The 12,683-nt window shown below is 50.6% G+C and overlaps 1 protein-coding gene across 2 annotated transcripts in view; it reads left to right on the top strand.

The window, feature by feature from the left end:
- The first annotated feature begins 425 nt into the window (after nt 1-425).
- The window catches only part of LOC139268787 (roquin-1-like), a 395,945-nt gene continuing 383,687 nt past the window's right edge, over nt 426-12,683 (top strand). The window contains exon 1 of one of the 2 annotated variants that reach the window (XM_070887480.1): nt 426-449. The gene's annotated coding sequence lies outside the window, so the exon portion shown is untranslated. The remainder of the gene's footprint in view (nt 450-12,683) is intronic. The other variant, XM_070887481.1, reaches the window with a different exon arrangement.

The raw sequence follows: 12,683 nt of genomic DNA, 5'->3' as shown, positions 1-12,683 counted from the left end.
GTTTCCTGGTGGGGCGAGGGGGGGGCAGTGTTTCCCGGGGAGGCCAGTGTTTCCTGGTGGGGGCAGTGTTTCCCGGGGGGGGGGGGGGGGCGTGTTCCCCAGGGAGGGCCAGTGTTTCCTGGTGGGGGCAGTGTTTCCCGGGGGGGGGGCGTGTTCCCCAGGGAGGGCCAGTGTTTCCTGGTGGGGCGGGGCAGTATTTCCGGGAGGGGGCAGTGTTTTCCGGGTGGGGGGGCAGTGTTACCCTGGGAGGGGGCAGTGTTTCCTGGTAGGGCGGGGGGGGGGCAGTGTTTCCCTGGGAGTGGGCATTGTTTTTCGGGGGGGGGCAGTGTTTCCTGGTGGGGCGAGGGGGGGGGGGTAGTGTTTCCCGGGTCCCAGGTGGCGCTGCGGCAGTGCCGGGGGCGGGCGGTGAGCGGCGGGTCGGGAGCCGGCGCCGGGGACCGGGGGAGCGGGTGAGTGATCCCCGGGGGGGACCGCTGGAGTGTGTGTGTGTGTGTGTATGACTTTCTCTCCCCTCCCCGGGGCCGGCAGCACCGCCTCAGGCCCCGGGCTCCCCCCACCACCTGGCGGGCGGACAGCAGGCCCCTGGCTGCCGGGCCCGGCCGGTTACCAGGCAACGGGTGGGCCTGCGGGCCTGCCGTGCGGCCCGGGCTTGGGCTGTCCCCTCACACCCCGGGGTGGTGGGGAATTGCCGCCGCTGTCTGGGCTCCGGGCCTGCCATTACAGGCTGAATTTTCACCTCTGGAGCTTGGGTCCGGCTCAGACCCAGCACTGCCCCTGCCCCTGCCCCGGGAGTGTTGTGTATCCTGGCCAACATTCACCCCTTAACCAGCACAACAACAAAGCAGATTCTCTGGATCATTGTCACATTGCTGTCTGTGGGAGCTTGCTGTGCGCAATTTGGCTGCCCCCTTTCCCACATTACAACAGTGACTACACTCCAAAAGCACTTCATTGGCTGTAAAGCGCATCAAGATGTGCTGAGGTCGTGAAAGGTGCTATATAAATGCAACTCTGTCTTTGTGTGTCTAACCCCGTGCTGTACCTGCTCTGGGAGTGTTTGATGGGACAGTGTCGAGGGAGCTTCACTCTGTATCTAACACGTGCCCTACCTGCCCTGGGAGTGTTTGGGACAGTGTAGAGGGAGATTTGTGACTGTGACCCTGGTAAACAATCCCTCCCTCTCCTCCTTGATTTACCGGCAGCCTTTGGCATAGTTGACGATGCCATCCTCCTCCAAGTGCAATGTATCCAAGTTTGCTGACGATAGAAAGCTGGGTGAGGGAGTAAGCTGAGAGGAGGACACAAGAACTTGTTCAGGGATATAAACAGCTGCAATGAGTGGATCCAATAATGTGGCAGACGTAATATAATATGGGGGAATGTGAGGTTATTCACTTTGGTACTTTGGTTGGAAGAATAGAAAAACAGAATATTTTTTTAAATGCAGGGGGGTTGGAGTGTAGGAGCAGGGAAGTCTTGCTACAGCTATACAGGGTGTTGGTGAGGCCACACCTGGAATACTGCGTACAGTTTTGGTTTGCATATTTACGAAAGGATGCACTTGCTTTTGGGGGCAGTTCAGAGAAGGTTCACTAGGTTGATTCCGGGGACGAGGGGGTTCACTTATGAGGAAAGTTTGAGTCGGTTAGGCCTCTACTCATTGGAATTCAGAAGAATGAGAGGTGATCTTATCGAAACGTATAAGATTATGAGGGGGCTTGACGAGGTGGATGTAGAGAGGATGTTTCGACTGATGGGGGAGACTAGAACGAGGGGGCATAATCAGAATAAGGGGCCGCCCATTTAAAACTGAGATGAGGAGGAATTTCTTCTGTCAGAGGGTTTGTAAATCTGTGGAATTCGCTGCCTCAGAGAGCTGTGGAAGCTGGGACATTGAATAAATTTAATACAGAGGTAGACAGTTTCTTAACCGATAAGGGATTAAGGGACTTTGGGGCGCGGGCAGAGAAGTGGACCTGAGTCCATGATCGGATCAGCCATGATAGTATTAAATGGCGGAGCAGGCTCGAGGGGCGTATGGCCGACTCCTGCTCCTATTTCTTTTGTTCTTACGAAACTTAAATGTTGGTGTTCAGAAATATTTAGGTGTCCTTGTACACATAAAGCTAATATGCAGGTAAAGCAAGCAATTAGGAAGGCACATTTATTGCAAGGGTGTTGCAGTATTAGAGTACGGAATTCTTACTGCAATTATATCATCATCATCATCATAGGCGGTCCCTCGAAATGAGGATGACTTGCTTCCACGCCAAAAAAGAATGAATTCACAGGTGTTTCAATGAAGGACCTGAACTACATCCTGAAGGGTGAAAGATGCCTGTGGCTTGGATTTTTTTAACGTGTGGTGACCGTTGCACACCAGCCACCACACGGGCTCGACAGAGCTAGGTCTTGGTCCATGGCAAGGATTACTCAAGACAACTGGAGACCTGCTCTGCTGCATGGACCTAGTGCGCACACATATCGCAGTGTGGTCTGGCCCGTGCTGCCCCCGGGCCCCTGGCCCCTTCTCCTGGGCCCTGATCACATCCCTCTACATTCTCTTGCCGCTCCTTCGCCCCGACCTTGCTGTACCTGCCCACGCTCCAGTCACCGACCTGGACCTTGATGACGTCACTCTTCGCTGCCGTCGTCCTCCTGCACCAGCTCTCACTGTACCTTGAAATGGTACGCTGCCACGCTGTCCAGGGGCCGCCGCTCGCCGCTCCTTTTATGGCCCCGACCTGTGTTTTTACGCAGGTCGGGGCCTCCACGCTGCCCATGGCCACCTCCTTTTATGGCGCCAACCTGCCGCTGGTGTTCTCATGCAGGTCGGGGCTTCCACGCAAACACCATGATCATGGCGGCCAAGATTCTGTTGAGCAGTGTTATGCAGATGGGGACTGCTATTACAGGTGCAATTATATAAGTCTTTGGTGAGACCACATCTGGAGTACTGTGTACAGTTTTGCTCTCTATACCCAAGGAAGGATATACTTGCCATAGAGGGGGTGCAACAAAGGTTCACTAGATTGATGCCTGGGATGAGAGGGTTGTCCTATGAGGAGGGATTGAGTAGATTGGGCCTATACTCTCTGTAGTTTAGAAGGATAAAAGGTGATCTCATTGAAACAGGTAAGATTCTTACAGGGCTTGACTGGGTAGATGCTGAGAGGCTGTTTCCCCTGGCTGGACAGTCTAGAACTGGGGAGGGGGGCGGCATAATCTCAGACTGAGGGGTTGGCCATTTTGGACTGAGATGAAGAGGAATTTCTTCACTCAGAGGGTTGTGAATCTTTGGCATTCTGTTCCCCAGAGGGTTGTGGAGACTTCGTTGTTGAGTATATTCAAGGCTGAGTTAGATAGATATTTGGACTCTAAGGGATATGGGAACAGTGCAGGAAAGTGGAGTTGAGATTGAAGATCAGCCATGATCTTATTGAATGGCGGAGCAGGCTCGAGGGGAGATTGGCCTACTCCTGCTCCTATATCTTATGTTATTAGCGCCTCTCCGTCGTTCAGCAGGGTTGGACTGCACTCGCCTGGTTCCATTCTTATCTGTCCAGCCATAGTCTGAGAATCACCTGAAATGGCTTCTCTTCCTGCTCCAGCACCATTACTTCTGGGGTGCCCCAAGGCTCTATCCTCGGTCCCCTCCTATTTCTCATCTACGTACTGCCCCTTGGCGGCATCATCCAAAAACACATCATCAGGTTTCACATGTACACTGACGACACCCAGCTCTACCTCAGCTCCACCTCTATCAACCCCTCCACTCTCTGATTTCTCATGCTGTTCATCTGATATCCAGAGCTGGCTGAGCAGAAATGTCCTCTAATTAAATATTGGGATTGCTGAATCCATTGTTTTCAGTCCCTGCCGTAAACTCCATTCTATTGCCATCGACTCCATCCCTCTCCATGGTCACTGTCTGAGGTGGAACCAGACTGTTCGCAACCTTGGCGTCCTGTTTGACCCTGAATCCTCTCCATCACCAACACTGCCTACTTCCACCTCCATAATATCACCGTGTTTGACACCGGTCTCAGCTCATCTGCTGCTGAAACCCTCATCCATGCCTTTGCTACCTCTAGCTTCCTCTTGACTATTCCAATGCTCTCCTGGCAGGCCTCCCACCTTGAACCTCCATAGGCAGTCCCTCAGAATCGAGGAAGGCTTGCTTCCATTCTTAAAATGAGTCCTTAGGTGGCTGAACAGTCCAATACGGGAACCACAGTCCCTGTCACAGGTGGGACAGACAGTGGTTGAGGGAAGGGTGGGTGGGACTGGTTTGCCGCACACTCCTTCCGCTGCCTGCGCTTGATTTCTGCATGCTCTCGGCGATGAGATTCGAGGTGCTTAGTGTCCTCCTGGATGCACTTCCTCCACTTAGGGCGGTCTTTGGCCAGGGACTCCCAGGTGTCAGTGGGGATGTTGCACTTTTTCAGGGCGGCTTTGAGGTTGTCCCTGTAACGTTTCCGCTGCCCACCTTTGGCTCGTTTGCCGTGAAGGAGTTCCGAGTAGAGCACTTGCTTTGGGAGTCTCGTTTCTGGCATGCGAACAGTGTGGCCTGCCCAGCGGAGCTGATCAAGTGTGGTCAGTGCTTCAATGCTGGGGATGTTAGCCTGGTCGAGGATGCTAACGTTGGTGCGTCTGTCCTCCCAGGGGATTTATAGGATCTTGCGGAGACATCGTTGGTGGTATTTCACCAGTGACTTGAGGTGTCTACTGTACATGGTCCATGTCTCTGAGCCATATAGGAGGGCGGGTATTATTACACCGCTGTTGACCATGAGCTTGGTGGCAGTTTTGAGGGCCTGGTCTTCAAACATTATTTTCCTCAGGCGGCTGAAGGCTGCACTGGCGCACTGGACACAGGATGCCCGAAAACACTTTACAGCCAATGAAATACTTTTGAAGTGTAGTCACTGTGTAATGCAGGAAGTTCAGCCACCAATTTGTGCACAGCAAGGTCCCACAAACAGCAGTGAGATAAATTACCAGAAAATCTGTTTTTAATGATGTTGGGGAAAGGCCCTAAGCCTCTCTACCTCTTTGCATTGAGATGTGCTTTAAAAGCTATCTCTTTGACCAAGGTCACCTGTCCTAATATCTCCATATGTGGCTCGGTATCAAATATTGTTTTATAATTTCCTGTGCAGTGCCTTGAGATGTTCTACTATGTTAAATGCAAGTTGTGGCATCTAACCCTGTGCTGTACCTGCCCTGGGAGTGTTTGATGGGACAGTGTAGAGGGAGCTTTACTCTGTATCTAACCCCGTGCTGTACCTGCCCTGGGAGTGTTTGATGGGACAGTATAGAGGAAGCTTTACTCTGTATCTAACCCGTGCTGTACCTGCCCTGGGAGTGTTTGATGGGACAGTGTAGAGGGAGCTTTACTCTGTATCTAACCCCGTGCTGTACCTGCCCTGGGAGTGTTTGATGGGACAGTATAGAGGAAGCTTTACTCTGTATCTAACCCGTGCTGTACCTGCCCTGGGAGTGTTTGATGGGACAGTGTAGAGGGAGCTTTACTCTGTATCTAACCCCGTGCTGTACCTGCCCTGGGAGTGTTTGATGGGACAGTATAGAGGAAGCTTTACTCTGTATCTAACCCGTGCTGTACCTGCCCTGGGAGTGTTTGATGGGACAGTGTAGAGGGAGCTTTACTCTGTATCTAACCCATACTCTACCTATTTTGGGAGTGTTTGATGGCTACACTGTGTATTTGTATTGGACTGGGTTCTCTTCCTTGACACACACATCCCTCAGCTTGAGCACAAAAAGATGGAAATGGAGCCTGCTATTGGGTGGGAGTCCCAGAGTGGAGAATTGTGTCAGGTCGTGTGCAATCCAGTACGAAGGCTGAAGGATGGAGGGTGTCGGGATGGATGTGGCTGATTGCTGGCAATGGGATCGAGGACTGAGATGTCAGCTGCTGTCTCGGGTACGAGAGATGTACAAGGGGCAGGAAGCAGCTGCAACACATAGACAAAGCATGCGTGGGAGCAATATGTTTTAGGTGAAAGGTTGCAGCCTCTGAAACTGGAACTAGCCCGTGATGCTTTTAATTATAGCTTTACCTCTAGTTCTTGCTCTCAATCTGGCCGTCTGTACAATCCTCCCTTCTTTTCACCATCAGTCAACCTGCTTGTAATTATACAAAGGGGAGGAAGTACTGCTTCAGGTGTTCAGAGCCTTGGTCAGACCCCATCTGGAGTTCTGCATTCAATTCTGGGCACCCCACCTCAGGAAGGAAACATTGGCCTTAGCGGGGGTACAGTGCAGAATCAGCAGAATTTATACCAAGATTTAGAGGGATAAATTACCGAGACAGGGTTGATAAACTTGGCTGGTATTCCCTTGAGTTTAGATGTTTGAGGGGTGATCTATTCAAGGTCTTTAAAATGTTCAAAAGGATTTTATAGGTTTGATGAAGATAAATTATTTCCACTGGTGGGGTCAACCGTAAAATTATAGCTCGACCATTTAGGAGGGAAATCAGGGCGCACTTTTTCACACAAAGGGCAGTAGAAATTTGGCACTCTCTTCCCCCAAAAGGCTGTAGATGCTGGTGGACAATTGGAGCTTTCAAGATTGAAAGCAGTAGAATTTTGTTACGGAGGGCTATTAAGGGATATAGAGCAAGGCGGGTAGATGGAGTAGAGATACAGATCAGCCATGCTCTAATTGAATGGGGGAACAGGCTCGAGGGACTGAATGGCCTCCTCTTGTCCTAATATTCCTATGTTCCTGCCTAGATCTTCCTCCCTAAGCTCCTCTGTCTCATCCCCTCTCCCCATCTTTGAGCTCCTTGTCAGAAACAACTGATTTGCCTGTGTCTTGGGTCACATGTCCTAATACCCCTTCTCCCCTCTGCGTATGCCCCCCCCCCCCCCACACTTGATGTCCATTTCTTACCCCTCTGTGAAGCGCCTTGTGGTGTTTTATTGAATTAAAGTTGTGGTTGTATTAACGTGAAGACCTTGGAGCACCCTCGCCTCTGAATCAAAAGGTTGTGGGTTCAAATCCCACCGCAGGGACTTGAGCACATAAATCGAGACTGACACGCCAGTGCAGTGCTGAGGGAGTGTTGCACTGTCGGAGGTGCCGTCTTTCAGGTGAGATGTTAAACCAAGGCCTCGTCTGCGCTCAGGTGGACATAAAAGATCCCATGGTACTCCTTCGAAGAAAAGCAGGGGAGTTATCCCCAGTGTCCTGGCCAATATTTATCCCTCAATCAACATAACAAAAACAGATGATCTGGTCACGATCACATTGCTGTTTGTGGGAGCTTGCTGTGCGCAAATTGGCTGCTGCATTTCTCAGATTACAACAGTGACTACACTTCAAAAGTACTTCATGGCTGTAAAGCGCTTTGGGATGCCTGGTGGCCGTGAAAGTCGCTATATAAATGCAAGTCTTTTTCTTTTAGATCTTCCTCTCGAAATATCTCTGTCTCATCCCTTCTTTCCCCATCTTTGAGCTCCTTGTCAGTAACAACCTATTTGACTGTGTCTTAGGTCACATGTCCTAACACCCCTTCTCCCCCTCCCCTTTATGCTTGATGTCCATTTCTTACCCCTCTGTGAAGTGCCTTGTGGCATTTTATTGTATTAAAGTTGTGGTTGTATTAACGTGAAGACGTGGACCACTTTATGATCCCCCAACCCGGCAGTGAAACAGAATCAAGTCTAAAAGTATAGGTAAATTTTGACCACAAGTGCCCAACCTCTATTCTCCTGCTCCAAAGTCCTTCTTAATTCCTTCCTCCAACCCTTGTTGAATTTCTAGCTTCAGGCATAAAGGGCTGGAATGTTCCCAACACCTACCCAGATTTGATCAAATTACTCCTTGTAACCTCTTGTCCTAAGTTAATAATGTCTGAAAATAGCAGTGTTGGGGAGCTGGACAACCCCAACAGCAACAGGCCAGAAAGCTGCACCGCCATAGTTGTCCGGGAACTTAAGACGCTTTGATATCGACATCGCCGCCCTAAGCGAGACCCAGCAGGCAGGGGAAGGCCAGCTCAAGGAACAAGGTGGAGGTTACACCTTCTTCTGGAAAGGTGACCGGGACTGTGGTTCCTGTATTGGACTGTTCAGCCACCTAAGAACTCATTTTAAGAATGGAAGCCAGTCTTCCTCGATTCCGAGGGACTGCCTATGATGATGATGGGGAGCTGACCACCATCCCAGTACCTGTATAAGAAATCTCTACATCATGACCAATAGGACAAGCAGCATCCTGTGAGCACGTGGGTATACAAGTTTCTCTCATTGGCCTATCAAACGGTGTCCAATCGGTACCGATCCCATGATAGTCCTTTGTCTGCATTCCATCTCCAGTACATACCCTCCTTGAGAAAAAGAAAGACTTGCATTTATATACCGCCTTTCATGACTAAAAGCACTTCACAGCCTCTGAAGTACTTTTTGGAGTGTAGTCACTGTTATAATGTGGGAAACGCGGCAGCCACCTAGTGCACAGCAAGCTCCCACACACAGCAATGTGATAATGACCTGATAATCTGTTATTTCTTCTGTTGATTGAGGGATAAATATTGGCCAGGACATCGGGGAGAACTTCCCTGCTCTTCTTTGAAATAGTGCCATGGGATCTTTTACATCCACCTGAGAGGGCAGACGGGGCCTTGGTTTAACGTCTCATCCAAAAGATGGCCCCTCCGACAGTGCAGCACTGCCTCAGCACTGCACTGGGAGTGTCAGCCTAGATTTGTGTGCTCAAGTTCCTGGAGTGGGACTCGAACCCACAACCTTCTGACTCAGAGGGGAGTGTGCTACCCACTGAGCTGCAGCTGACACAGTGGAGATAGTCGTTTTCACCAGTAAATTGGGATACAACAGTCCTACTGCACTACTGTCAGTGGGATTTGTCACACCACGACATGCAAAATTAGCAGACGACTGGATTGGATTTGACTCAGACTGAGAATTCTGATCCCCAAACGTTTTGCCAAGTGTACTGAATCCCTCCTACAACACCGTCTCTTGCTGTATTGAATAAATTGTAGGTATTGTGTTTGAACAGACACCTCCAACTGCTCCCAGCGGGTATTGGGAATATTCCGGCATTGTGCGGTTGGCAATATTCCGGCTCTGTGGGGTTATTGGGAATATTCCGGCACTGTGGGATTATTGGGAATATTCAAGCTCTGTGGGGTTATTGGGAATATTCCTGCACTGTGGGGTTATTGGGAATATTCCGGCACTGTGCGGTTGGGAATATTCCAGCTCTGTGGAGTTATTGGGAATATTCCGGCACTGTGTGGTTGGGAATATTCCGGCACACTGTGGTTGGGAATATTCCGGCACTGTGGGGTTATTGGGAATATTCCGGCACTGTGTGGTTGGGAATATTCCGGCACTGTGCGGTTATTGGGAATATTCCGGTTCTGTGCGATTGGGAATATTCCGGCTCTGTGCGGTTGGGAATATTCCGGCTCTGTGGGATTATTGGGAATATTCCGGCTCTGTGCAGTTATTGGGAATACTCCGGCTCTGTGAGGTTATTGGGAATATTCCGGCTCTGTGCAGTTATTGGGAATATTCCGGCTCTGTGCAGTTATTGGGAATATTCCGGCTCTGTGCGGTTGGGAATATTCCGGCTCTGTGGGATTATTGGGAATATTCCGGCTCTGTGCAGTTATTGGGAATATTCCGGCTCTGTGGGATTATTGGGAATAGTCTGGCTCTGTGGGGCTATCGGGAATATTCCGGCATTGTGGGGTTATTGGGAATATTCCGGCACTGTGTCGTTCTTGGGAATATTCTGGCTCTATGCGGTTATTGGGAATATTACGGCTCTGTGGGGTTATTGGTAATATTCCGGCACTATGTCGTTCATTGGGAATATTCCGGCACTGTGGAGTTATTGGAAATATTGCGGCTCTGTGCGGTTATTGGGAATAGTCCGGCACTGTGGGGTTATTGGGAATATTGCGGCTCTGTGCGGTTATTGGGAATATTGCGGCTCTGTGCGGTTATTGGGAATAGTCCGGCACTGTGGGGTTATTGGGAATATTGCGGCTCTGTGCGCTTATTGGGAATATTGCGGCTGGTGGGAATGATCCAGAACACGGACATTATCAGAATATTCCCAATAACCCCACAGTGGCGATGTTCCAGCATGGGGAGCAGCACCATGCAGGCAGTGGATATATCCTGTGACGGGCAGTGCATGCCATTATTGGCAATGTGCTGGCATGAGGCAGCGCCCTGCGAGTAATTAAAGTCTCCCAGCGCGGTGTGATGGACATATTATTGCGCGGGGTGAGCTGCTGTGGGATCCGATCAGCACTGTGCCAGGTGAATCGGTGCCTTTATGCAATAGTGTTCCACTTATGTAACAACATAAATTTAATGGCATACACTTAACTGCTGGCTTGAGGCCCATATTGATCGCAGTGCAATGCTGCTGCCACACCTACCTCGCAATGGGACCATGGATAAGGTGGTCAGCTAGTATAAACTGGCTCCACGGTACAGTAGTGTAGGTAATGTGACTCGACCAGCAATCCAGAGTGCAAATCCCACCATGGCAGTTTGAGAATTGCAATTCAGGTTAAATAAAATGTACAGAAGGATCATTTGAAACTCTTCTGGAGTTGCCTACCTCAATTAAGGCTTTTCTGCATCATCACCCCCCCCCCCATTTGGTCCAGGAAACAGCTGCCTGGTCAGCAGTCCCTGAACCACACACTCTCGCGCGCGCGCGCACACACAGCCACTGCCAGATGAATCAGGCACTTGCCGAGTCATCCAGGCTGTCCGCCCAACTAAATAGGCCCCCGACCAAAGCCCGCCCACTTAACCCTCGGTCTGCCAGGGGCCAGCCACTGAGCAGCTGCAGCAATGGGCTGCTTGGGCACTCCCAGTGAAACGTGTACTGTGCCCTGTGTGCTCCGACCAGGGCATCTGTATCTTCACTGCTTACAGTTACAGCACGACTAATCCACAGAAACGCCACTTTACAGCCCACCACTGCAGTTTGAGACTCTAAATTCAGTTTAGAAAATCTGGAAATAAAAAGATTGTCTCAGTAAAAATGACCGGGAAGCTGTCGGATTGCCGTGGAAAACCCAACCAGTTCAGTAATATCCACATTCCTAGAATAAAATACTCGTGCTATATCGATGTACTGGCATACTGTCTACGTGATCATCATCATCATCATCATCATAGGCGGTCCCTTGAGTCGAGGATGACTTGCTTCCATGTCAAAAAGTTCACAGGTGTTTCAGTGAAGGACCTAATATTCCAGGTCCCGAACTACATCCTGAAGGGTGGAAGATTCCTGTGCGTGGATTTTTTTAACGTGTGATGCCCGTTGCACACCAGCCACCACACGGGCTTGACAGAGCTAGGTCTTGGTCCAGTGGCAAGGGTTAACCAGGACGACTGGAGACCTGCCCTGCTGCACGGACCTAGTGCGCACACATATCGCACTGTGGGCTGGCCCCGTGCTGCCCCGAACTCACGCCTCTCCTGGGCCCCGATCACATCCCTCTACAAACTCTCGCCGCTCCTTCGCCCCGACCTCACCGCTCCTGTTGTACCTGCCCTCACTCCAATCACCGACCTGGACCTTGGTGACGTCACTCTTCGCTACCGTTGCTCTCCTGCCCCAATACTTGCGTGATAGGGCGGCTGCTACACACAGCATGGTGTTGTCCATGCATTGGATCCAGTTGTTAACAGTGCACTGCTGCGCTGCCATGGGTGAATTCACCAGCTCCCTACGACGCCTTTGTACAATGCCTTTAGCGGAGAGAAACATCTACAGACGCTCCGTGGAGGCATGATCAAAATAAAATGGATGCCAAAGGAGATATTAGGAGGGGTGGCCAAAAGCTTGGTCAAAGAGGTGGGCTTTAAGGAGGGTCTTAACAACAACAACAACAACTGATATAGCGCATTATGCAATAAAAATTTGACACCGAATAGTATAAGTAGAAATTAGCGCAGGGCTTGGTCACAGAGGTAGGTTTTAAGGCGCGTCTTGAAGGAGGAAAGCGAGACGGAGAGGTTTAGAGAGGGAGTTCCAGAGCTTGGGGCCCAGGCAGTAGAAGGCACAGTCACCAATGGTTGAGCGATTATAATCAGGGATGCTCAGGAGGGCAGAATTAGAGGAGTGCAGACATCTCGGGGGGGTTGTGGGGCTGGAGGAGATTACAGAGATAGGGAGGGGCGAGGCCATGGAGGAATTTGTAAACAAGGATGAGAATTTTGAAATCGGGGCGTTGCTTAACCGGAAACCAATGTAGGTCAGCGAGCACAGGGGGTGATGGGTGAGCGGGACTTGGTGCAAGTTAGGACACGGGTGATGGGTGAACGGGACTTGGTGCAAGTTATGACATGGGCAGCCGAGTTTTGGATCATCTCTAGTTTACGTAGGGTAGAATGTGGCAGGCCAGCCAGGAGTGCAGTGGAATAGTCGAGTCTAGAAAGAGAAGAGGAAGGTGGAGAGGCAGATGACTGAAGATGCCAATGCCATGACCTCAAATAATCGCACTGTGACGATTTCACGAGGGTTAGTGGACAGGTTATGTGTTTGAAGCCGGAATGGTTCACATGTTGTTGTCCACATGCCAGACACGAGACTCCCAAATCAAGCGCTCTACTCGGAACTCCTTCACGGCAAACGAGCCAAAGGTGGGCAGA

The sequence above is a fragment of the Pristiophorus japonicus genome, chromosome 8 (genome assembly GCF_044704955.1).
Source record: "Pristiophorus japonicus isolate sPriJap1 chromosome 8, sPriJap1.hap1, whole genome shotgun sequence".
NCBI lineage: Eukaryota > Metazoa > Chordata > Chondrichthyes > Pristiophoridae > Pristiophorus > Pristiophorus japonicus.
The sequence above is the reverse complement of the archived record's forward strand: the minus strand, read 5'-3'. Positions and strand labels throughout refer to the sequence as shown.